General features: G+C 46.2%; 1 protein-coding gene across 1 annotated transcript in view; it reads right to left on the bottom strand.

Annotated features, from left to right (window-relative positions):
- Nucleotides 1-687, bottom strand: part of azi2 (5-azacytidine induced 2) — a 59,135-nt gene extending 58,448 nt beyond the window's left edge. Inside the window, exon 1 of the mRNA XM_078420767.1 lies at nt 520-687. The gene's annotated coding sequence lies outside the window, so the exon portion shown is untranslated. The remainder of the gene's footprint in view (nt 1-519) is intronic.
- Between the last annotated feature and the right edge of the window lie 24,129 nt (nt 688-24,816).

Raw genomic sequence — 24,816 nt, 5'->3', positions numbered from 1 at the left:
TAAACGGAAGTTCGATAGTTACTTAAAGACAAGGAAGATGAGTTACTGATAAAATGTAGGGATGCACAAGTCAACTCTTCCAAAGTAGAGGCACGATGGGTTGATTGAATGACGTCACTCAAAGCCAATCTATTTTCTAACCTACGATGTCATGAACAAGGGTGATTTTTATCTCCCAGGCTGGCCGAGTTGGAGACAAGATTGACACGTACAATTTACAAAGATGTCCAATGAACCAGCCTCTGATCACCCCTCCCACCGGGTACTTTCCGGTGCCCAACAGCCAGGCACCACAGACTCCAAGACACCCGTCAGGGACCAGAGTGCTGGCCTGGGGACGTATCCGGGCAAGTCTCATCCGAGGCACGGACGGACGGACGGACGGACGGTCGGACACAGAAGACAGACAGACACAAAACGCATCTCATCTGGACGGAAGGAAGGAAGGAAGGAACGGGTGGTGGCGAGACCCCCCTTCAGATCTCTCGCCCGGGTTTCGCCGATGTCACTCTCACTTACCGGTTTAATTCGAAGACCTCCCCCCGCCGCCGCCGCCGGCAGCAGCCCGACTCTCAGCGCCTACTTGCCAATGCCGACTCTGGGCACATCCCACACACTGTCCTCCATTTGCGAATCAGCCTCTCGTTCCCCTTCCACCTCCCAGCTCGCACCACGTGACCGCCGGAGCAATGACGCCGGCGAGTGACGCCATGTCGCCGGAGCATTGACGCCATGACGTCGGCGAGTGACGCCATGACGTCGGCGAGTGACGCCATGACGTCGGCGAGTGACGCCATGACGCCGGCGAGTGACGCCATGACGCTTTCACGAGAGAGCTAGATAGAGCTCTTAAAGATAGCGGAGTCAAGTCAAGTCAATTTTATTTGTGCAGCACATTTAAAAACAACCCACGTTGACCAAAGTGCTGTACATCAGTTCAGGTGCTAAGAAACGAACATACAATGGCACACAAACATAACAGCACATACATAAACAGTTCACAGCGCCCCCTCAATGGGCCTCAAACGCCAGGGAGTAGAAATAGGTTTTGAGCCTGGACTTCAAGGAGTCGATGGAGGGGGCAGTTCTGATGGGGAGAGGGATGCTGTTCCACAGTCTAGGAGCTGCAACCGCAAAAGTGCGGTCACCCCTGAGCTTAAGCCTAGTCCGCGGGATAGTGAGTAGCCCCAAGTCGGCCGACCTGAGGGACCTGGAGATAGAGTGGTGGGTTAGAAGATTTTTGATATGGGGGGGGGGGGGGGGGGGCAAGCCCGTTTAGGGCTTTGTATGTGAGTCAGGGGGTTTGGGGAGAAGGCAGGAACGGGGTACTGATTGTGAATGATCAGCCATGATCACATTGAATGGCGGTGCTGGCCCGAAGGGCCAAATGGCCTACTCCTGACCTATTGTCTATTGACACGTCTGAAGAAGGGTCTCGACCCGAAACGTCACCCACTCTCTCCATTGATGATGCCTGACCCGCTGAGTTACTCCAGCATTTTGTGTCTATCTTTGGTGAATGAATGAATGAATGAATGGATAAGTTTATTGGCCAAGTACGTGCATGTGAGATGCAAATGTGAGTGCTCACAATCACGATGCTTGAGACAATCTACAGAAACAAGTATAGTTTATTTGCAAGTCTGCAGAGTTGGGTGTCTCCCCTGTCGAGACACCGAGGTCGGGAAAATCCCTTCTTTTTATTCACTTCATTTTACAATTGTTACACCTTTAATTCCTCCCCTTCGGGCTCCTTCCAATCGGAGCACTGAGGTGCACAATCTTCCGTCACCGCCCCTGTTGCCTTCCACATCATACAGTAATATTCATTTATTTCATTAGGCAAGCGCAGTACAGAGTAGTTCATGCCCTCCCTCTCCCCTAGTTCTCTGATTATTTTGGCCTTCCTCCCAGTTCTCTGATTATCTTCTAACACTTGTCCTTGGACTGTCACCATTTGTTCTTGCGGGGTTTTTTTTCTCTAGCCGAGCACGGTCTGGTCAGTTATTTCTCAGGATCCCTTTTTTTTAGTCGAGCATGGTCGAGTCAGCTATTTCTCAGGATCCTTAGTCTAAATCAATTATCCCTTTTTACCCCTCTCTCACATGCATATGCAAGGAATGTGCCTTGGTGCTCTGCTCTTTAAGGAGTCCTTGCTTTCCCTTTCTCTCCATCCTCTCCCCTTCGCAGTTCTCCCACCAGTCTTACTGTCACTGACTACATGCAATCTCCGTACTGCCCACTCCCCTGACATCAGTCTGAAGAAGGGTCTTGACCCGAAACGTCACCCATTCCTTGTCTCCACAGATGCTGCCTGACCCGCTGAGTTACTCCAGCACTCTGTGAAACGTCACCTATGCATGTTCTCCACAGATGCTGCCTGACCCGCTGAGTTACTCCAGCACTCTGTGAAACGTCATCTATTCATGTTCTCCACAGATGCTGCCTGACCCGCTGAGTTACTCCAGCACTCTGTAGAACGTCACCTATGCATGTTCTCCACAGATGCTGTCTGACTCGCTGAGCTGGTCCAGCATTTTATGTCTACCTTCGATTTAAATCAGCATCTGCAATTTTCTTTCCTCTCCCTTTTATGCACAGGAACTGGCAATTACCTGTCATATCTCAATCCTAACGAGCTTCAATCAAGCCGTTTACCACATTAACCTTTTGCCCACCAGTGGCCAGTCAATGTTTGTTGCACACATCACAATGTCCACCTGGGGGCAGTAGTTGTCTGGGGACAATAATTGCCCTCTGTTGACTCATTGCTGTTTGCACAAAGTGGCTGCTCGCATCTCCTTATGTCAGAGAAGACCAGAAGACACAAGAGCAGAATTAGGCCATTCCGCCCATCGTGTCTACTCCGCCATTCACTCATGGCTGATCTATCTCTCCCTCCTAACCCCATTCTCCTGCCTTCTCCCCATAACCCCTGACACCTGCTCTGATCACGAATCTATCTATCTCTGTCTTAAATATATCCACTGACTTGTGGCCTCCTCCCCCGTCTGTGGCAAAGAATTCCACAGATTCACCACCCTCTGGCTAAGGAAATCCCTCCTCATCTCCTTCCGAAAGGAACGTCCTTTTTTCTGAGACTGTGCCCTCTGGTCCAAGACTCTCCCACTAATGGAAACATCCTTTTAGATTTTGCTTGGAAATACAGTGTAGACACAGGCCCTTCCCCACCGAGTCCGTGCCAGCACACACCAACACTGTCCCACACACACTGGGAACAATTTACAATCTTTACCGAAGCCAATTAACCTACAAAACCGCACGTCTTTGGAGTGTGGGAGGAAACCAGAGAATTTGACGAAAACCTACGCAGGTCACTAGGAGAGCGTAAAAACTCCGTACAGACAGCACCCGTGGTAAGGATGGAACCTGGGTCTCTGGCGCTGTGAGGCAGCAACTCTACTGCTGCACCACCATGCCGACACATTTTTTGTTTAGTTACTTTTCTGTCCATAATTTCAGTTATTCTACACCAGCTTGTTGGTTCACAAATTGTTCACATTAAGAATGTCAACTTGAGGGGTAACATTTCCACACAGAGGGTGGTGGGTGTATGGAGCGAGCTGCCAGAGGAGGTAGTTGAGGCAGGGACTATCGCAATGTTTAAGAAACATTTGGATAGGGACAAGGATAGGACAGGTTTAGAGTCAAGAGTGTGTCATTGTCACACACTGATCAGCCAAACCCCGATGACCTAATAAGCCAAAACTTGATGCCCACCTGCCTAATATGCTGCTGGTCCTCCGTGTGCAGCTCCATACGCAGCAGGGTGCGATGCAATGTGTATTGTGGCACATTCCTCCCGTGACCACCATTAAAATGTTCTGTGACATGTGCCACAGTAGACCTTCTGTTGGTTTGGACCATACGGGATAGCCTTCGTTGCCCTCGCGCATCGATGAGCCTTGAGTGCCAACACTTTGTCACCGGTTTGTGGTTTGTCCCTCCTCGGACCACTGTCGGTAGGTATTCACCACTGCTGACCGGGAGCACCCCACAAGCCTTGCCGTTTCAGAGATGCTCTGACCAGGTCATCTGGCCATAACAATTTGGCCCTTGTCAAAGTTGTTCAGGTCTTTACTCCTGCCCATTGCTCCTGCATCCAGCACATCAACTTCAAGAACTGACTGACTGTTCACTTGCTGCACAATATATCCCACCCTTTGACAGGTGCCATTTTTACAAGATAATCAATGTTATTCACTTCGCCTGTCAGTGGTCATAATGTTTTGGCTGATCGGTGTCCGGCCCATGTCCCTCCAAACCTGTCCTATCCATGTACCTGTCCAAGTGTCTCTTAAATGTTGTGATCGTCCCTACCTCAACTACCACCTCTGGCATCTCGTTCTATACACCCTCTGCCCTCTGTGTGGAAAAGTTACCCCTCAGATTTAATAGGTACCTGAGGGGCAACTTCCACACAGAGGGTGGTGGGTGTAAGAAACAAGCTGACAGAGGAGGTAGGTGAGGCAGGGACTATCACAACACTTGGACAGGTACATGGATAGGACAGGTTTGGAGGGATGTGGGCAGGTGGGACTTGTGGAGATGGGGCATGTTGGCTGACGTGGGAACATTGGGCCGAGAGGCTTGTTTCCGCATTGTATCACTCTATGACGGGCCTGTTTTGTGCTCTATCACTATATGACTCTATGAACCTCCAAGACTATACTGCCATGTGTCTGGTCACTCATTGTTAATAAAAATAACTTTACAAAGAAACATAGAAAATAGGTGCAGGAGGAGGCCATTTGGCCCTTTGAGCCAGCACCACCATTCATTGTGATCATGGCTGATCATCCACAATCAGTAACCCGTACCTGCCTTCTCCCCATATTCCTTGATTCCGCCAGCCCCTAGAGCTCTATTTAACTCTCTTTCAAATTCATCCAGTGAATTGGCCTCCACTGCCTTCTGTGGCAGAGAATTCCACAAATTCACAATGCTGTGAGGGGAAATGTTTCTTCTCACCTCAGTTTTAAATGGCCTCCCCATTATTCTTAGACTGTGTGGCCCCTGGTTCTGCACTCCCCCAACATCGGGAACATTTTTCCTGCATCTAGCTTGTCCAGTCCATTTATAATTTTATACCTCTCTATAAGATCCCCTCCCATCCTTCTAAACTCCAGTGAATACAAGCCTAATCTTTCCTCATATGACCATTGTCAAAGTTGTTCAGGTCTTTACCATCCCGGGGATTAACCTGGTGAACCTACGCTGCACTGCCTCAATAGCAAGGATGTCCTTCCTCAAATTAGGAGAACAAAACTGCACACAATACTCCAGATGTGGTCTCACCAGGGCCCTGTTCAACTGCAGAAGGACCTCCTTGCTCCTAAACTCAAATCCTCTCGTTATGATGGGCAACATGCCATTAGCTTTGTTCACTGCCTGCTGTACCTATGTGTTTACTTTCAGTAAGCGTGCAGGTACAACAGGCAGTGAAGAAAGCTAATGGCATGTTACCTTTCCCGTTAATCTAATTATTTCATGCTGACTAAAGATGCAACAAAAACATCCTCTCCATTCTGTCATGGCCATCTGATCCTGCAAAGATCTGGCAGCATAATTACCTGCTCCCTTCTTAGAAAATGTCTCCTGACCCGCTTGTGAGAACATTACGTTCCGTTGCGCTGTAAATGCATCTTATTTCCCTCTCCTGTTTAACGTGACAAGTTCTCCACATTCACTCTGTCCAGGCCTTTGGTCAACACAAAAAGCTGGAGTAACTCAGCGGGTCAGGCAGCATCTGTGGAGAACATGGCTAGGTGACGTTTCACAGAGTGCTGGAGTAACTCAACGGGTCAGGCAGCATCTGTGGAGAATATGGATAGGTGACGTTTCACAGAGTGCTGGAGTAACTCAACGGGTCAGGCAGCATCTGTGGAGAATATGGATAGGTGACGTTTCACAGAGTGCTGGAGTTACTCAGCGGGTCAGACAGCATCTGTGGAGAACATGGATAGGTGACGTTTCACAGAGTGCTGCAGTAACTCAGCGGGCCAGGCAGCATTACTGGAGAACCTGGACAGGTGGTATTTTGGGTAAGAAACCTTCTTTATTCCATCCCAAAAATCCCTTATTTCTCCAGTGATGCTGCCTGACTCAATGAGTTACTCCAGCACCTCGTGTCTATCTTTGGTATAAACCAGCATCTACAAGTCTTTGTTTCTACATTTAACTGCACCCAGATTCAATTTCAGTTGTATCAAGGTCAGGGTATCATCTCTTTAGTAAAGATGCATCCTTTGATTCTGACACTGTGCCCTCTGGTCCAAGACTCTCCCACGAGTGGAAACATCCTTTTAGTTCTGAGATTAAGCAGAGACAGCACAATTCCAGTTGCACCAGAAAAAAAATCATTATTTAAAAACCCTGCTCACTTCAAATGACACAATTGAAAGGAAAAGTCAGAGAGCCTGTTTCCACTATGTCAAAACTAATTTCTTTTTAAAATTCAAGGTTCTTTCAATTCAGGGCGCTGGAATCTTGAACAAAAACAACAGTGCTGGAGGAACTTTCTGGGTCAAGCTGCATCTCTGGAGCAAATGGATAGATGTGTCCAGTTGGAGTGGGGGAACGCTGGGAAAGTGAGGTGGGGTGAGGCAAAGCTTAGCAAGTGATGGGTGGTTAAGGTGGGGGGGGTGATTGTGAAGTAAGTGACAAAGGCTAGAGATGAAAAGGTGAGAATGTGTCAGAAGGAGAGGAGGCGTGATTAGTAAAGCTTGGGGAGGTATACGGGTGTAATGGGGCAGGGTGGGGATGAAGGGGGTAAAAGGGAAATTTGGGACTCTGAGAGGGAGATGAGCATACTGATGGAAACTCCCCTCTTACCCTGCACCCCCACCTTAATGTACACTTCCCCATCACCTCAGTCACTGCTCCTCACCCTCTGTACACTCATCTCTCATTCCCTGAGTCCTATATTTTCCTCCTTCCCCTTGCACCCATATCCATCCCTCTGGCTTTACATTTCAATGCTCTCATCTCCTTATCTGACAACCTTTGTCTCCTATTCACCTCTAGCCTTTGTCACTTACTCCATCCATCTGCCAATCACCCTCTCGCCTGTATCCACCTATCACTCGCCAGGCTTTGTCCTGCTCCCATCTCTCTCCCCACTTTCTCTGTCCTTGTCCAAATTCTTGATTAGAGTGGGTGACAGGGGTTGTGGGGAGAAGGCAGGAGAATGGGGTTAGGAGGGAGAGATAGATCAGCCATGATTGAATGGCGGAGTAGACACGATAGGCGGAATGGCCTAATTCTGCTCTGGTGTCTTCTGGAGATTTTGGGATAGAACAGAAGAAGGGTTCTTACTCAAAATATCACCCTTCCTTTTCCTCCAGAGATGCTGCCTGACCCACTACGTTACTCCAGCACTCTGAAACGTCACCTTCCCATGTTAGAAACATAGAAACATAGAAAATAGGTGCAGGAGTAGGCCATTCGGCCCTTTGAGCCTGCACCGCCATTCTATATGATCATGGCTGATCATCCAGCTCAGTAACCTGTACCTGCCTTCTCTCCATACCCCCTGATCCCTTTAGCAAAAAGGGCCACATCTAACTCCCTCTTAAATATAGCCAATGAACTGGCCTCAACTACCTTCTGTGGCAGAGAATTCCACAGACTCACCACTCTCTGTGTGAAGAAATGTTTTCTCATCTCGGTTCTAAAAGACTTCCCCCTTATCCTTAAGCTGTGACCCCTGGTTCTGGACTCCCCCAACATCGGGAACAATCTTCCCGCATCTAGCCTCTCCAACCCCTTAAGAATTTTATATGTTTCTATAAGATCCCCCCTCAGTCTTCTAAATTCCAGCGAGTACAAGCCTAGTCTATCCAGTCTTTCTTCATATGAAAGTCCCGCCATCCTAGGGATCAATCTAGTGAACCTTCTCTGTACTCCCTCTAAGGCAAGAACGTCTTTCCTCAGATTAGGAGACCAAAACTGCACACAATACTCCAGGTGCGGTCTCACCAAGGCCCTGTACAACTGCAGTAGAACCTCCCTGCTCCTAAACTTAAATCCTCTTGCTATGAATGCCAACATACCATTCGCTTTCTTCACTGCCTGCTGCACCTGCACGCTTGCTTTCAATGACTGGTGCACCATGACACCCAGGTCACGTTGCATCTCCCCTTCTCCTAATCGTTCACCATTCAGGTAATACTCTGCTTTCCTGTTCTTGCCGCCAAAGTGGATAACCTCACATTTATCCACATTATATTGCATCTGCCATGCATTTGTCCACTCGCTTAATCTATCCAAGTCACTCTGCAGCCTCCTAACATCCTCCTCGCAGCTAACACTGCCACCCAGTTTCGTGTCATCCGCAAACTTAGAGATGTTGCATTCAATTCCCTCGTCCAAATCATTAATATACACTGTAAATAACTGGGGTCCCAGCACTGAGCCTTGCGGTACCCCACTAGTCACCGCCTGCCATTCCGAAAAGGACCCGTTTATTCCTACTCTTTGCTTCCTGTCCGCCAACCAATTTTCTATCCACCTCAACACTGAACCCTCAATACCGTGTGCTTTAAGTTTGTACACCAATCTCCTATGTGGGACCTTGTCGAAGGCCTTCTGAAAGTCCAGATATAACACATCGACTGGTTCTCCCTTATCCACTCTACTAGTTACATCCTCGAAAAATTCTATAGGATTCGTCAGACATGATTTGCCTTTTGTAAATCCATGCTGACTTTGTCCGATGATTTCACCACTTTCCAAATGTGATGCTATCACATCTTTAATAACTGACTCTAGCATTTTCCCCACTACCGATGTTAGGCTAACTGGTCTATAATTCCCCGTTTTCTCTCTCCCTCCCTTTTTAAAAAGTGGGGTTACATTAGCTACCCTCCAGTCCTCAGGAACTACTCCAGAATCTAAGGAGTTTTGAAAAATTATCACTAATGCATCCACTATTTCTGAGGCTACTTCCTTAAGCACTCTGGGATGCAGCCTATCTGGCCCTGGGGATTTATCTGCCTTTAATCCATTTAATTTACCTAACACCACTTCCCGACTAACCTGGATTTCCCTCAGTTCCTCCATCTCATTAGACCCCCGGTCTCCCGCTATTTCCGGCAGACGGTTTATGTCTTCCTTAGTGAAGACAGAACCAAAGTATTTGTTCAATTGGTCTGCCATCTCCTTGTTCCCTATGATCAATTCACCTGTTTCCGACTGCAAGGGACCTACATTTGTCTTAACTAATCTTTTTCTCTTCACATATCTATAAAAGCTTTTGCAGTCAGTTTTTATGTTCCTTGCCAGTTTTCCCTCATAATCTATTTTCCCTTTCCTAATTAAGCCCTTTGTCCTCCTCTGCTGGACTCTGAATTTCTCCCAGTCCTCTGGTATGCTACTTTTTCTGGCTAATCTGTATGCTTCATCTTTTGTTTTAATACTATCCTTGATTTCCCTTGTTAGCCACGGATGCACTACCTTTCCTGGTTTGTTCTTTTGCCAAACTGGGATGAACACTTGTTGTAGTTCATCCATGCGACCTTTAAATGCCTTCCATTGCATGTCCACCGTCAACCCTTTCAGCATCAATTGCCAGTCTATCTTGGACAATTCACGCCTCATATCCTCAAAGTTACCTTTCTTTAAGTTCAGAACACTTGTTTCTGTATTGATTTTGTCACTCTCCATCCTAATGAAGAACTCCACCATATTATGATCACTCTTGCCCAAGGGGCCTCGCACAACAAGACTGCTAACTAACCCTTCCTCATTACTCAAAACCCAGTCTAGAATGGCCTGCTCTCTCGTTGGTTCCTCGACATGTTGGCTGATGCTCGGAGTGACCGCAGGTTGGTGCGGGCCAAAGGGCCTGTTTCTGCGTTGTCCCTCAGTCTAAATTCTCTCCCTGTAGGTTCAATCAGCAGCAGCAGTAGCAGCAGTCAGCAGCAGTCGCAGCAGTAGCAGCAGTAGCAGCAGTCAGCAGCAGCAGTAGCAGCAGTCAGCAGCAGTCAGCAGCAGTCAGCAGCAGCAGCAGTCAGCAGCAGCAGCAGTCAGCAGCAGTCAGCAGCAGCAGCAGTCAGCAGCAGTCAGCAGCAGTCAGCAGCAATCAGCAGCAGTCAGCAGCAATCAGCAGCAGTCAGCAGCAATCAGCAGCAGCAGCATCAAGCTGTGTTGCTTGGGAAGTATTGTGTGGGGATAGTAAGGAGTAAGACCTGTGTGATCTCCCGGACAAGTTTCGATCGCCTAGCTTGGCGTCGGAGAGGAATTTCCCGGATTTTTTTTCCCAAATTGGCCTGGGTTTTTAATCCGGTTTCTCGCCTCTCCCAGGAGATCACTCAGTTCTTTTGGGTGGGCGGTTGGAGCGGGTGGAGCAGCGGCCGGGCAGTAGGTTTAGAAACCGAGCACGGGGCTTTGTTTGGGGAGTATGAGTGCCAGGGCAGTTTATTGTTCTGGGTGTCGGATGTGGGGAATCTGGGAGTCTGATAGTCTTCCAGACATCCACATCTGCGCCAGGTGTGACGAGATGGGGCTCCTAAGGGATCGTATTAGGAACCTGGAGCGGCAGATTGATGACCTCCGTCTGGTCAGGGAGAGTGAGGAGGTTATAGAGAGGAGTTACAGAGAGGTGGTCACTCCAAGACCACGGGAGGTAGACAAGTGGGTCACGGTTAGGGGGGGGGGCAAGGAGCAGAGGCAGGGACTAGAGAGTACCCCAGTGGATGTACCCCTTGGAAATAAGTACTCCTGTTTAAGTACTGTTGGGGGGAACAGCCTACCTGGGGGCAGCGACGGTGCCCGGGCCTCTGGCACGGAGTCCGGCCCTGTTGCTCAGAAGGGTAGGGAAAGGAAGAGGAGAGCGATAGTAATAGGGGACTCTATAGTGAGGGGGTCAGATAGGCGATTCTGTGGACGCAGTCGGGAGACCCGGATGGTGGTTTGCCTCCCTGGTGCCGGTGTCCGGGATTTGTCTGAGTGTGTCCAGGATATCCTGAAAGGGGAGGGAGAGGAGCCAGAGGTCGTGGTACACATAGGTACCAACAATATAGGTAGGATAAGGGAAGAGGTCCTGAAAGGAGAATTTAGGGGGCTAGGAAGAAAGTTTAAAAAAAGGACTTCCAAAGCAATAATCTCAGGCTTACTGCCTGTGCCACGCGATAGTGAGAATAGGAATGGAGTGAGGTGGAGGATAAATACGTGGCTGAGGAACTGGTGCAGGGAGCAGGGATTCAAGTTTCTGGATCATTGGGACCTCTTCTGGGGAAGTATGACCTGTACAAAAAGGATGGGTTGCATCTGAACCTGAGAGGAACCAATTATCCTGGCGGGGAGATTTGCTAAGGTAATTGCGGAGACTTTAAACTAGTACGGTTGGGGGGAGGGACTCAAACACAGATAGCTAATAGGTAGTGTGTGAGGCAGGAGGCAGAAAAGGGAAACACTCAGACCCAATATGTAGGAGAGAAAGAAGTGAAAAGAAATAAACTGAGAATAAGAAATGATGGGTCCCTTAAATGTGTATATTTTAATGCTAGGAGCATTGTAAGAAAGGTGGATGAGCTTAGAGCCTGGATTGACATCTGGAAGTATGATGTTGTGGCGATCAGTGAAACATGGTTGCAGGAGGGTTGCGATTGGCAATTAAATATTCCAGGATTTCATTGTTTCAGATGTGATAGAATCGGAGGGGCAAGAGGTGGGGGTGTTGCATTGCTTGTCAGGGAGGATATCACAGCAGTGCTTTGGCAGGACAGACTAGAAGGCCCGGTTAGGGAGGCTGTTTAGGTGGAACTCAGAAATGAGAAAGGTTTAGCAACACTTATAGGGGTGTATTATAGACCGCCAAATAGGGAACGAGAATTGGAAGAGCAAATATGTAAGGAGATAGCAGATATTAGTAGTAAGCACAGAGTAGTGATTGTGGGTGATTTCAATTTTCCGTACATAGACTGGGAATCACATTCTGTTAAAGGACTGGATGATTTGGAGTTTGTAAAATGTGTGCAGGATAGTTTTTTGCAGCAATACGTAGAGGTACCTACCAGAGAAGGGGCAATGTTGGACCTCCTGTTGGGAAATGAGACGGGTCAGGTGACGGAGGTATGTGTTGAGGAGCACTTTGGGTCTAGTGATCACAATGCCATTAGTTTCAATATAATTATGGAGAAGGTCAAATCTGGACCAAGGGTTGAGATTTTGGATTGGAGAAAGGCTAATTTTGAGGAGATGAGAAAGGATTTAAAAGGAGTGAAATTGAACTTTTTGTTTTATGAAAAGGATATAATAGAGAAATGGAGGATATTTAAAGGTGAAATTTTGAGAGTACAGTCTTTGTGTCCCTGTTCGGTGGAAAGGAAAGAATAATAATTTGAAAGAGCCGTGGTTTTCCAGGGAAATTGGACATGGTTCGGAAAAAGAGGGAGATATACAATAAATATAAGCGGCAGGGAGTAAATGAGGTTCTTGAGGAATATAAAGAATGTAAAAGGAATCTTAAGAAGGAAATTAGAAAAGCGAAAAAAAGATATGAGGCTGCTTTGGCAAGTAATGTAAAAGTAAACCCCAAGGGGTTCTACAGATATGTCAATAGCAAAAGGATAGCGAGGGATAAAATTTGTCCATTAGAGAGTCAGAGTGGACAGCTATGTGCTGAGCCGGAAGAAATGGGGGAGATATTAAACAATTTCTTTTCTTCGGTATTCACCGAGGAGAAGGATATTGAATTATGTGAGGTAAGCGAAATAAGTAGAGTAGTGATGGAAATTATGAGGATTAAAGAAGAGGAGGTACGGACACTTTTGAAAAATAGAAAAGTGAATAAGTCTCCAGGTCCTGATAGGATATTCCCTAGGACATTGAGGGAAGTTAGTGCAGAAATAGCAGGGGCTATGACGGAAATATTTCAAACGTCATTAGAAACGGGGATGGTGCCGGAAGATTGGCGCATTGCGCATGTTGTGCCTTTGTTTAAAAAAGGTTCTAAAAGTAAACCTAGCAATTATAGACCTGTTAGTTTGACGTCTGTGGTGGGAAAATTAATGGAAAAGATACTTAGGGACAATATATATAATTATTTGGATAAACAAGGCCTGATTAGAAACAGTCAACATGGATTTGTGCCTGGAAGGTCATGTTTGACTAATCTTCTTGAATTTTTTGAAGAGGTTACCAGGGAAATTGATAAGGGCAAGGCTGTGGATGTTGTCTATATGGACTTCAGTAAGGCATTTGACAAGGTTCCACATGGAAGGTTGATTAAGAAGGTTAAATCGTTGGGTATTAATAGTGAGATTGCAAGATGGATTCAACAATGGCTGAATGGGAGATACCAGAGGGTAATGGTTGACAATTGTATGTCAGGTTGGAGGCCAGTGTCTAGTGGAGTACCCCAAGGATCTGTGTTGGGTCCACTGTTGTTTGTCATTTACATTAATGATCTGGATGATGGTGTGGCAAATTGGATTAGTAAATATGCAGATGATACTAAGATAGGTGGTGTAGTTAATAATGAAGTAGAGTTTCAAAGTCTACAGAGAGACTTGGGCCTTTTGGAAGGGTGGGCTGAAAGATGGCAGATGGAGTTTAATGCTGATAAGTGTGAGGTGCTGCATTTTGGTAGGACAAATCAAAATAGGACGTACAGGGTAAATGGTAGGGAATTGAGGAATGCAGTGGAACAGAGGGATCTGGGAATAACTGTGCATTGTTCCCTGAAGGTGGAATCTCATGTGGATAGGGTGGTGAAGAAGGCGTTTGGTATGCTTGCCTTTATAAATCAGAGCATCGAATATAGAAGTTGGGATGTAATGTTAAAATTGTACAGGGCATTGGTGAGGCCGAATCTGGAGTATGGTGTGCAGTTCTGGTCGCCAAATTATAGGAAGGATGTCGACAAAATGGAGAGGGTACAGAGGAGATTTACTAGAATGTTGCCTGGGTTTCAGCACTTAAGCTACAGAGAGAGGTTGAACAGGTTGGGTCTTTATTCTTTGGAGCGTAGAAGGTTGAGGGGGGACTTGATAGAGGTTTTTAAAATGTTAAGAGGGACGGACAGAGTTGACGTGGGTAGGCTTTTCCCTTTGAGAGTGGGGAAGATTCCAACAAGGGGACATAGCTTCAGAATTGAGGGACAAAAGTTTAGGGGTAACATGAGGGGTAACTTCTTTACTCAGAGGGTGGTGGCTGTATGGAATGGGCTTCCGGTGGAAGTGGTGGAGGCAGGCTCGATTTTATTATTTAAGAGTAAATTGGATAGGTATATGGATAAGAGGAGATTAGAGGGTTATGGTCTGAGAGCAGGTAGATGAGACTAGGTCAGAGAGAGTGGTCGGCGTGGACTGGTAGGGCCGAACGGGCCTGTTTCCGTGCTGTAGTTGTTATATGGTTATATGGTTATATGGCAAACAGAGATGCTGCCTGACCTGAGCTACTCCAGCACTTTGCGTCTATCTGTTTCTACAATGTTTTATCAGTGCTAATTGTAAATGATTGAAGCACAATGTGGAACAAGGAGGTGGAACAGATGCAGGGATAATGTAAAATATTGTGCTGAAGGGACCCGAGGGGCATTTTTACTGTCAACCCAGTGATTTGGAGCAATTTGTCTGCTGTGGATTGGAGTAATGATGTATAAAATTCCCCAAAGAGCTGATCCTATCTCTATCTCCAATGCTTGGAGCCCATGGGAAAGGGTGCAGACAAGATTTGAAGATATTGCCAGGAATTGTTGTTGCCAAATCAAACCAGGACTTTATCCACATATAAGATGGACCTGCAGTGCAGAGGATCACCACACGGTGGGAGTGTTGACCACAAATTGGAGTGACCTGTTTATTAATTCACTGTGCATTGTGAGCGCTGTCTACAAATTAGATATTACTGTGCTCTTTACTGCAAAATGGTTCTTTATTGCTCCGTGACCCGTTTCCTTTCCCCATAATGCACCCATTGCCCAGATGTGAAGTTTGTAAAAGCCCTGAAACCAGGGAAGATTTGGGATGAAAATCAAGGAAATGCAATAGACAATAGGTGCAGGAGTAGGCCATTCAGCCCCTCGAGCCAGCACCGCCATTCAATGCGATCATGGCTGATCACTCTCAATCAGTACCCCGTTCCTGCCTTCTCCCCATACCCCCTCACTCCGCTATCCTTAAGAGCTCTATCCAGCTCTCTCTTGAAAGCATCCAACGAACTGGCCTCCACTGCCTTCTGAGGCAGAGAATTCCACACCTTCACCACTCTCTGACTGAAAAAGTTCTTCCTCATCTCCGTTCTAAATGGCCTACCCCTTATTCTTAAACTGTAGCCCCTTGTTCTGGACTCCTCCAACATTGGGAACATGTTTCCTGCCTCTAATGTGTCCAATCCCCTAATTATCTTATATGTTTCAATAAGATCCCCCCTCATCCTTCTAAATTCCAGTGTATACAAGCCCAATCGCTCCAGCCTTTCAACATACGACAGTCCCGCCATTCCGGGAATTAACCTAGTGAACCTACGCTGCACGCCCTCCATAGCAAGAATATCCTTCCTCAAATTTGGAGACCAAAACTGCACACAGTACTCCAGGTGCGGTCTCACCAGGGCCCGGTACAACTGTAGAAGGTGCTGATTTAGAGAAAAAAAAGCCAGAAATTGCTGGAGCACCTCAGCGGGTCAGGTAGTTTCTGTGGAGAACATGGATAGGTGATGTTTCACAGAGCGCTGGAGTAACTCAGCGGGTCTGGTAGCATCTGTGGAGAACATGGATAGGTGACGTTTCACAGAGTGCTGGAGTAACTCAGCGGGTCAGGTAGCGTCTGTGGAGAACATGGCTAGGTGACGTTTCAAAGAGTGCTGGAGTAACTCAACGGGTCAGGCAGCATCTGTGGGGAACATGGATAGGTGACGTTTCACAGAGTGCTGGAGTAACTCAGTGGATCAGGCAGCATCTGTGGAAAACATGTATAGGTGACGTTTCACAGAGTGCTGGAGTAACAGCGGGTCAGGCAGCATCACTGGAGAATCTAGAAAGGTGATATTTTGGGTAAAAAACCTTCTTTATTCCATCCCAAAAATCTCTTGTTTCTCCAGTGATACTGCCTGACTCAATGAGTTACTCCAGCACCTTGTGTCTATCTTTGGTATAAACCAGTATCTACAAGTCTTTGTTTCTACATTTAACTGCACCCAGATTCAATTTCAGTTGTATCAAGGTCAGGGTATCATCTCTTTAGTAAAGATGCATCCTTTGATTCTGACACTGTGCCCTCTGGTCCAAGACTCTCCCACAAGTGGAAACATCCTTTTAGTTCTGAGATACAGCAGTGACAGCACAATTCCAGTTGCACCAGAAAAAAAACCCATATTTAAAAACCCTGCTCACTTCAAATGACACAATTGAAAGGAAAAGTCAGCACAATTAATCAAAGAAGCAAACACATTTCAGGAGAAAGCAATAATGTTCTCACCTACCTCCTGCCTTGGACCAGTGGGCACAGTGTCAGAATCAAAGGATGTATGTTTACTAAAGAGATGATACCCTGACAATACAACGGAAACTGAATGGAGGGTGCTAGACCAATTCAGGAGAGTTTGGGGGCATCAATAAGGCACTCAATACAACATTACAGTCTAAACATGTGGGTGAAAATATACCAGAGCAAAAAAGAAACTACAGACTTTGGTTATTGAATAGAACTATCACTCGTGGAAAAAAGCTGTTTTTATGTCTGGCTGTGGCTGTTTGACAGTCCGGAGTCGCCTTCCAGAGGGAAGTGCTTCAAAGAGTTTGTAGCCAGGGTGAGAGGGGTCAGAGATGATCTTGCCCGCTGGCTTCCTGGCCCTTGCTGTTTACAGCTCATCAATGGGGGGAAGGTTGCACCCAACAACCTTCTCAGCTGTGCGAACGATCCGTTGCAGCCTCCGGATGTCGTGCTTGGTGGCTGACCCAAACCAGACCATGATGGAGAAGGTGAGGACGGACTCAATGATAGCAGTATAGAATTGGAGCATCATTGCCTGTGGCAGATTGGTGGAAAGCGGCATCTGCAGTTCCATCTTTCACAACTGATTTGTGTTTTATGCACTGTTTCATTTCTCTCGGTTCCCTCACCCCTGACTCTCAGTCTGAGGAAAGGTCTCGACCCGAAACCTACTGATGTTGTAGATGTTGAGGTATTTTCACTAGTTGGATAAACATTTGAAAAAAACAAGGATTTGAGGGGTATACGGAATTGGGACAGAAAATGAACTGAGGCTAGCATACATCAGCCATGATCATATTGAATGCCAGGTCAGGTTTCAAGGGCTAAGTGGCCATTTTTTGGTGTTCGTATGTTCTTGTGAAGAGTGGGATAGGAACAGAGTGTGGTTGTAGGATTGGGAAAACAAACAATTGAACAGAATATAGCATGCTAGCTTTACTGTATTCAAACTGTTTAATGTAAACAAGTTGTCTACTTTATTATTAATAATGTAAAATATTTGTAAAGGAGATAATAATAAACATTCGTCACACTTCCATGAAGTCCTGAATTGAGAATGTCATTTTTGATCATTGAGCCAATATGAACATTGAGCGGCCTTTATAGAAGAGTCATATAGATGTACAGCATAGAAACAAGTTCTTAAACCCACTGGGTCCATGGTGACCTTCATGCCTTTCTATACTAATCCCACTTGTCTGCATTAATTGCATATTTCTCTATGTCCTGCTTATTCAAGTACCTGTGAGGATGCTTGGTAAAGGTTAATACTGCTCCTGACTCCATCACTTACCTCTGGCATCCCGTTCCAGACACCAACTAGTCTTTATGTGAAAAATGGACCCCTCAAATTTCCTTTTACTTCTTCCCTCGCACCTTAAACCTATGCTCTCTAATTTTAGACACCCCTACCACGGAAAAGAGACTCTAGCTATCTACTCCATCTATGCCTTTCATAATTTCATATACATTTAGCATGTCACCTGTCAGTCTCCGGCACTTCAGGGAAAACAGAACTAATTTACCCAATCTCCCCTGATAATCTGACCCTCCAATCCAGGTAATATCCTTGTAAATTTAATCTGCACTCTCTCTATCTTAATCACATCGTTCACATTTCACTGTTTATGTCCTGCCCTGGTTTAGCTTTCCACAATGCATCACTTTGCACGTCCAAGTTGCATTTCATCTGCCATTTCCTTTTCCACTTTCTCAGTTGATCTATATCCTGTTGTAACCTTTGACAACCTTCTTCACTGTCCACTATACCACATTTCAAAGCACTGGAAAAATACCATCGCTGCTTCCTGTGCAGATTCCTCCAAAAACATTGGAATGACAAGCGAACCAACATTGGCATTCCCTACCCAAGTTAAATATCACCTGCCCTACCAAGTTAAATATCACCTGCCCTGGTCCCAAGTTACATTGAACTGGCAATGTTGAACAAGCCACATACTTCATGTGCCTAATGCTAGACTCAAGAATAGACGTACTACTCTAAGAAGACATTACCAGTAAGATCGAGGAAAGGATTTCAGGATGCACTGAACACATAACAAAAGGCTCCCATTGATTCCTGGTATATTCTGGCCTTTGACCACACAAGTGGAGAAAGAGCATTTAGGATGTCATTGTTAACCTCATGCTTCAGGAACTCAAAGAAGAATTGCAAAGTAACAGAAGGAATGGACCACTTCACAAACTACCCATCTGCCCCCATTATCAGCCACCTCCATCTGTATAAAAATCTGCAGTTCACAAGTGGCCTCACAATCCACAAAATCCCCAATCCTGAGAGGCTCTGTGCAAAGAAGGTATTAAATACCAGGAAGGTAGAAAGATTTGAATCATTCTTTGAAATTTTGCAAAATGCTAAATACAATTTTCATGTACACAGTAAATACCATAAATAATGTATATATTAAACATCTATAAAAATTATATTTTTTAATGTTCAAGTGATTTTAGATTAGGTTCATTTTGGTGCAACCATAGCTAAGATTTTCAGTGTGGTTTACAACAGAACTAGACATAGAAACATAGAAAATAGGTGCAGGAGTAGGCCATTCGGCCCTTTGTGCCAGCACTGCCATTCAATGTGATCATGGCTGATCATCCAAAATCAGTGCCATGTTCCTGCTTTTTCCCCATATCCTTTGATTCCGGTTAGGCCTATGAGCTATATCTAACTCTCTCTTGAAAACATCCAATGACAGGGACATCTGTGGCAGGGACAGGTATTGCATCTCCTGCGGTTGCAGGGGAAAGTACCCGGGGAGAGGGTGTTTGGGTGGGAAGAGACGAGTTGACCAGGGAATTTCGGAGGGAACAGTCTCTGCTGAAAGCAGAAAGGGGTGGAGATGGGAAGATGTGGCCAGTAGTGGGATCCCGTTGCAGGTGGCGAAAATGTTGGAGGATTATATAAAAGAGAATATTGTTTATGAAATAAATGTTGTTCATATCTCTATAAATCAAAGTAAAGTATAATCATTTCAGAATCAGAAGAACCTTTATTGTCATCCAAAAAAACAAGTCTTTTGGATGAAATTCTGTTACCCACAGTCCAATAATAAGAACAATAAAAATAAAGCAATATCACACACAATCACAAACCAACACAAAACAAAAAAAAAGAAACATCCATCACAGTGAGTCTCCTCCAGTCAACTGTGATTGAAGGCCAGAATGTCTTTTCTCTTCCCCTGCCGTCTTCTCCCACGGTCAGGCTGTTTGAAGTTGCCACGTCGGGGCGGTCATGGCTCCCGACATTGGAGCCCCCGCCGGGCGGAGAAAATCCTGCAGCCTATTCCAGGCCATGCTTGACGGTGAAAGGTCTGCAGCGCGCCGACCCAAGCCCCACGATTCGGGGCGGGCGAAGACGCTGCCGCTGCCGGAGCTCCCGATGTCGGCCCTCACCCAGGGGCCTACAAGCTTCCGATATCCATGCGGCCCGCGGACGAAGCCTCCGAAGGCGAGTCGCAGCCGCACTCGTAGCGCCATCACAGCCTCCAAAGGCAGCCAGCTCCGCAGGTGGTGAGTACAGTTCGCGGGCTCTGTGAACCAGAGCCCCAGGTGGTCCCAGCTGGAGGCCGCCAGCTCCAGGTGTTTGGCTGATGGTAGGCCGTAGCGTGAACGGAGACACGACCCAGAAAAAAAGGTCGGGTCTCTGTTCGGAAGAGACAATTTTTACAGGTCACCCCCCCCACACATAGTACACAACCACATAAAACACTACATCACATCTAAACACTGCAATTACGACAAAAAACTACAAAAAACACAAAAGACAAACGGACTGCAAGTGAGCCGCAGCTGCTGCGCAGCACCGCCACTTCCTGGGCTTCACAGTTCCTTATTAATGTACAGGAACCAAATCAAAAAGACCATTAAATGCTTCAATGTGCTGCAGAAACTCACATGGTTGAATATAGCCAGTGATTTAACAATACAGCAAAACAATTCTGCACAAACATAAAAATCAAATTGAATTGTTTGGGGAAATATGTTTATTCACTGGCTGGAAAACGATGTAAATATGCTACTTCAAAGTAAGAAGTTTACATATGACTGCATCTTATGAGACTCATGGGCTCCATCAAGCAGAAGAAACAGTTCTTAATCTTTGAATTCTCGCAATGCCTTAGAACATTGCATAAATGGCTAAAGCTGTGATAGTAATTAATCACTTAAATTACTTTATTCTTATTTTTGATTAACTCCAAGCTGATAAATATGGGGATGGGAAGAATTACCTGGACACTGAGTTTCTGAAGGCAGTCACATCCATTAGATGAACGGCTTCCAATTTGGTCAGGTGGAGGGTGTGACTGAATGAGGCAGCTAACAGGATCCAAGACGTAGTGTTAGAGGAGCCTCAGCTTGAGCTTATCCAGCAGGTCTGAGATTCTTGCTCCATGTGCAGATGACTGTGGGGCTGTAGGAAGGAGCAGCAAACCAACCGTGGTACCGTGAATCAGGGAACCTTTCAAAAGTGGAGAGAGTAGGGACACATAGAAAGTAGGTGCAGGAAGAGGCCATTTGGCCCTTTGAGACAGCACCGCCATTCATTGTGATCACGTATGATCATCCACAATCAGTAACCCATGCCTGCCTTCTCCCCATATCCCTTGATTCCGCTAGCCCCGAGAGCTCTATCTAACTCTCTTTTAAATTCATCCAGTGAATGGCCTCTGCTGCCTTCTGTGGCAGAGAATTCCACAAATTCACAACTCACAAGGTGAAAAAGTTTTTCCTCATTTCAGTTTTAAATGGCCTCCCCTTTATTCTTAGACTGCGGCCCCTGGTTCTGGACCCCCCCCCCCCCCCAACATTGGGAACATTTTTCCTGTATCTAGCTTGTCCAGTCCTTTTATAATTTTATTTGTTTCTATAAGATCCCCTCTCATCCTTCTAAATTCCAGTGAATACAAGCCCAGTCTTTCCACATATGACAGTCCCGCCATCCCGGGAATTAATCTCGTGAACCTACGCTGCACTGCTTAAATAGCAAGGATGTCCTTCCACAAATTGGGAGACCAAAACTGCACACAATGCTCCAGATGTGGTCTCACCAGGGCCCTGTACAACTGCAAAAGGACCTCTTTACTCCTATACTCAAATCCTCTTGTTATGAAGGCTTTCTTCACTGCCTGCTCTACCTGCATGTTTACTTTCAGTGACTGATGTACAAGGACACCCAGGTCTCGTTGCACTTCCGTTTTTCCTAATTTGACACCATTGAGATAATAATCTGCCTCCTTGTTCTTGCCGCCAAAATGGATAACCTCACATTTATCTACATTATACTGCATCTGCCATGCATCCACCCACTCACACAACCTGTCCAAGTCACCCTGCAACCTCCTAGCATCCTCTTCGCAGTTCACACTGCCACCCAGCTTTGTGTCATCTGCAAATTTGCTGGTGTTACGTTTAATTCCATCATCTAAATCATTAATATATATTGTAAATATATCCAACACCGAGCCTTGCGGCACTCCTCGCCACTGCCTGCCATTCTGACAGGGACCCGTTTATTCCTACTCTTTTGTTTCCTGACTGCCAACCAATTCTCTATCCATGTCAATACCCTACCCCCAATACCATGTGCTCTAATTGTACCCACTAATCTCCTGTATGGGACCTTATCGAAGGCTTTCTGAAAGTCCAGATACACTACATCTACTGGCTCACCTTCATCCATTTTAATTGTCACATCCTCAAAAAATTCCAGAAGATTAGTCAAGCAGGATTTCCCCTTCATAAATCCATGCTGACTTAGACCAATCCTTTTACTGCTATCCAAAGTAGTTGGTATTGGGGCTAGTATGGTCAAGGGAATAGACACAATTCTCTGTCGCGGGTATCGAGAATCCCGAAGGCTGTATTGCTTGCCAGTGCTTGATTTCAGGTCATCTCGTCTGACTTGCAGAGGAATTTGGAGTGGGAGGGGAAAGATCCAGTTAGCGTGGCCCATGTGGCATAATCAATGACATAGGTAGAACAAGGAAAGAGGTTCTGCTGAGAGAATTTGGCCAGCCAGCTTGACCCATCTATATTTACGTCCTGTCATTTATATGGATGGTCATAATCATGATCTCAATGGATGGGTGATTATGTTCAAAGGACTAAAAGACCTACCCCTGCTCCTATTTCTATGTTAAATTTATATATTTTTATATGCAATTCAAATGATTAATTTTGACACATGTTTGAAAATAAGAATATTGTTTATGAAATAAATGTTTCGGGGTGGTCTTATAGAAGTATTCAAAATCAGGAGAGGAATAGATCTGAGTTCCTCCAGTACTTTGTTTTTCACAGGATTCCAGCATCTGCAGCCTTGCTTGTTCAAAAGGAGGATCCAAGCCCTGGCTTTGTGTATCAGCAAGAGAACAAATGGCTGCTGCAAACCCAAGTCTGATCACATCATCTCTTGATGGATGTTGTACTGTGCAAATTGTGAGTACACGAACCTTGAGATTTAATATGCAAATAAAGCACTAAAAGATATCTTTCACTGGCTCTCTAATGCAGGCAAAGAATTGAATTAGCACAGCAAAGTGGAACAACTTGGATTACATCAAAGGTATCACAAAATGCTGGAGTAACTCAGCAAGTCAGGCAGCATCTTGGAGAGAAGGAATGGGTGACGTTTTGGGTCGAGACCCTTCTTCAGACTGATGTCAGGGGGGCCAGGACAAAGAAAGGATATAGGTGGAGACAGGAAGACAGTGGGAGAACTGGGAAGGGGGAGGGGAAGAGAGGGAAAGAGGAACTATCTAAAGTTAGAGAAGTCAATGTTCATACCATTGGGCTGTAAGCTGCCCAAGCAAAATATGAGGTGCTGTTCCTCCAATTTACAGTGGGCCACACTATGACATTGGAGGAGGCCCATGACAGAAAGGTCAGACTGGGAGTGGGAGGGGGAGTTGAAGTACTCAGCCACCAGGAGATCAGGTTGGTTAAGGCAAATTGAGCGAAGGTGTTGAGTGAAATGATCGCCAGGCCTGCGTTTGGTCTCGCCGATGTAGAGAAGTTGACATCTGGAACAGCGGATACAATAGGTGAGGTTGAAGGAGATGCAGGTGAACCTCTGTCTCACCTGGAAAGACTGTTTGGGTCCTTGGATGGAATCAAGGCGGGAGGTAAAGGGGCAGGTGTTGCATCTCCTGCGGTTGCAGGGGAAAGTGCCTGGGGAGGGGGTGGTTTGGGTAGGAAGGGACGAGTGGACCAGGGAGTTACAGAGGGAACGGTCTCTGTGGAACGCAGAAAGGGGAGGGGATGAAAAGATGTGGCCAGTAGTGGGATACCGTTGCAGGTGACGGAAATGTTGGAGGATAATGTATTGGATGCGCTGGCTGATGAGGTGGAAGGTGAGGACAAGGGAAATTCTGTCCTTGTTACAAATGGGGGGAGGGGGAACAAGAGTGGAGCTGCAGGATATAGAGGAGGCCCTAGTGAGAGCCTCATCTATAATGGAAGAGGGGAAGCCCCGTTTCCTAAAGAATGAGGACATCTCTGATGCCCTAGTGTGAAACACCTCATCATGGGCGCAGATGCGGCGTAGACAGAGGAATTGGGAGTAGGGGATAGACCTTTTGCAGGAGACAGGTTGGGAAGAAGTGTAGTCTAGATAGCTGTGGGAGTCAGTGGGTGTGTAGTAGATGTCAGTCACTAGTCTGTCTCCTGTGATGGAGATGGTGAGATCCAGAAATGGTAGGGAGATGTCAGAGATAGTCCAGGTATATTTAAGAGCAGGATGGAAGTTAGTGGTGAAATGTATGAAGTCAGTGAGTTCTGCATGGGTACAAGAGGTAGCACCAATGCAGTCGTCAATGAGGAGGAGGTAGAGTTCAGGGATGGGGCCAGTGTATGTCTGGAACAGGGATTGTTCGATGAACCCGACAAGGAGACAGGCATAGCCAGGGCCCATGCGAGTGCCCATAGCTGCGCCACGGGTTTGGAGGAAGTGGGAGGAGTCAAAGGAGAAGTTGTTTTGGGTAAGAATCAGCTCTGCTAGGTGGAGGAGAGTGTTAGTAGATGGAGCTTGGCTGGTTCTACGGTCGTGGAAGAAACGGAGGGCTTCAAGACTATCCTTGTGGGGAATGGAGGTGTAGAGTGACTGGACATCCATGGTAAAGGTGAGGGAATGGGGGCCTGGAAACCGGAAGTTATTGAGGAGACGGAGAGCATGTGAGGTGTCTTGGACATAGGTGGGGAGGGATTGCTCCAGCATTTTGTGATACCTTTGATTTGTACCAGCATCTGCAGTTATTTTCCTACTGGATTACATCAATATTACTCAGATTCACTGTTGGTCTGCAGATTGATGAGCATGTATGACCAGTTC

The sequence above is a fragment of the Rhinoraja longicauda genome, chromosome 2 (assembly GCF_053455715.1).
Source record: "Rhinoraja longicauda isolate Sanriku21f chromosome 2, sRhiLon1.1, whole genome shotgun sequence".
Classification (NCBI taxonomy): Eukaryota; Metazoa; Chordata; class Chondrichthyes; order Rajiformes; family Arhynchobatidae; genus Rhinoraja; species Rhinoraja longicauda.
Note: the sequence above shows the minus strand (reverse complement) of the source record. Positions and strands in the feature narration are given on the sequence as shown.